Below are 2,500 nucleotides of genomic sequence, written 5' to 3' on the forward strand. Positions count from 1 at the left end.
AAAATTTCGTCACTGAGTTTGTGGTTTCATCGATTTGCCCACAGCTGATAAGTGACCGATGAAACCTGGAAAAGTAAAAGTAAGCCGCGAAAAATAGAAAAGTTTTTCCTTCCGTACAAAATGGTTATGAACCTTTTACAAGCAAGGTTAAGGCAGACTTGACAATTGTCAACGATACACCAATTGTTTTAAAAAGAGAGAAAAACAAAGATGGAAATTACAGGCCTAGTATGTGATTTTACAAAATGATAATGTGTAAAACTCCCCTGAATGACTTCCAATTTTGTCCTTTGACATAGACGTCTAGTGCAATATCCACTCAATGTGGCTAAAGCGCTCTACACACGTAGTTTGGCGATTCCTAAGTCGCTTTCGCAGTTGCTTGATGTCTCTACTAATCTGCAATTCTCTGAAGTTACCAAACAAAAGTCACCGTCTTACGCGTTTCAAGATCACATCCGACTTGAGAAGGTTTAGCGTAAAAAACAAAATCCACGTGTAAAATATAGACTACCTCTGCCTGTTTGGAGATCTGAGTTTTATTTCAATTTCCGAAGCACTAAACGTATTATTGACACTGTAGGAGCTATGTCCAACACAATAGGGAAAATAAGTCTTGACGTCACACCTTTTACTTTTCCGGTTCCTGAATCATTGAAAGATGTAGTCTTTTTATTAGGACAGGCCTCTGGAGGACTAATAATAAAAAATATTTCATCTTGAATCATAAGGTGGCATAACTATTTTAGTAGCAGGGTGTATAAGCAGATTCTTAAAGGTTAAATCGTTAAATAGCGAGCATGGATGATCTGTTTTGAAGATCAGAATTTTGTTAGACTAGAAAATAAGATGACATCACTTTGAAACCAGAAGGTCATTTACACAAGAGTGGTTTTACATTTCCAATGAGATTGGAACCGTTTGACATCACACTTTGGTCTTGAATCATAAGGTGGCATAACTATTTTAGTAGCAGGGTGTATAAGCAGATTCTTAAAGGTTAAATCGTTAAATAGCGAGCATGGATGATCTGTTTTGAAGATCAGAATTTTGTTAGACTAGAAAATAAGATGACATCACTTTGAAACCAGAAGGTCATTTACACAAGAGTGGTTTTACATTTCCAATGAGATTGGAACCGTTTGACATCACACTTTGGTTCACTATTTAGCTTTTCATTTCCTCTGATAACCTTTGATTATCTATATAGATTTCAAGATTTTAGATTCGGTAAACGAAATTAATGCAGGGCAATAATTTAGTTTTTCTCTAACTTTATTTCCTAGCACTGCGGCTAACCAGATTATATCATTATTTTTCTCGTCTCTACTCGGTAGTTAATCAGCCTTTTTGATGGGAGGTGAATGCATCGCTAATGAGCAGATAAGTACAATAAATAATTTATGTAACCGAGTTTGGCGGAAAGTAGGTTGCATGTATTAAATCAGCGAGGACACAACCCATAATATGTACAATGATGCCGACCCCCTGACAGAAACATCTCAAAAGAGTGATCAGTGATATTTACACGACAAATCGAAGATGTGGGCTGTTCACATGACGGAATAAATACTAAGGATCAAATCTTGTATAACAACTTGAGCATTTATATAGATCAATATCCCCTTATGCGCTCTAGGCACTATACAAGGGATCCCAAGTCAACAACAACACTTACTCTGTGTACAATAAAAGGACCTAGGTATAGAAAGAGCCTTTTCCAAGTACTCAACTTTTCGCCGCCCAAAGCGTGACTCGAACCTGAGACCGTTGGTACAAAGGCGATTGTCACACTACAAGACTACAAAGCCACACATCTAGCGCCATACTCAAAACCATCAGACTCTAAGTGCTGACTATCCAGAAGAAACCGAATTGTGAATAACTGTATTTTGATCCCGTCACTCTCTGATCTAATTAATGTTTATGTAGCAAAGGAAAACAATCGTAAAAGGCCACATTCTCGATGAAACGTGAGCGCTTATATAGGGTAGATGCAGCCTCTAGACGTGTTCAAAGCTTTACGCCATTCCATAATTAAGAGCAACACGAAACATGGGAGAACGAGACAAAATGTCTGTTAGTAGTCTGTCAGAGCCATTATGCCCATGGAGTCGGAGTTATCCCTGTTTCTATCACGTGAAAAGAGCAATAGCAATTGCTTGCTACCCTTTGTCTAACGCAAAGTACATTCCTCCAGATCTAACAGACTCAGCCACCCGATTACTACTGATGTGACCGCGGTTCAGCAATAATGAAATCTCGACTTCAATCGGGATCAATCTCAGCCCCATTGCGTGTGAAGAGAGTGCACTATCGACTGAGCTATCGGGACTCCCAATACATGTTTGGCGATATAACTTTTTTTTTTCCGACATAGATCACATTACGCCTGAGAATGTTGAGAAAAATGTAAGCAGTCTTTTCCAAGGAATCAAATTGACGTCACTCAGAGCTGAATATAAAACCAAGAGCTACGAGTCACAAGCCGAGTGTCATC

This window comes from Berghia stephanieae, chromosome 3 (assembly GCF_034508935.2).
Source record: "Berghia stephanieae isolate SIO BIC M18660-M18661 chromosome 3, UCSD_Bste_1.3, whole genome shotgun sequence".
In the NCBI taxonomy this organism is placed as follows: domain Eukaryota; kingdom Metazoa; phylum Mollusca; class Gastropoda; order Nudibranchia; family Aeolidiidae; genus Berghia; species Berghia stephanieae.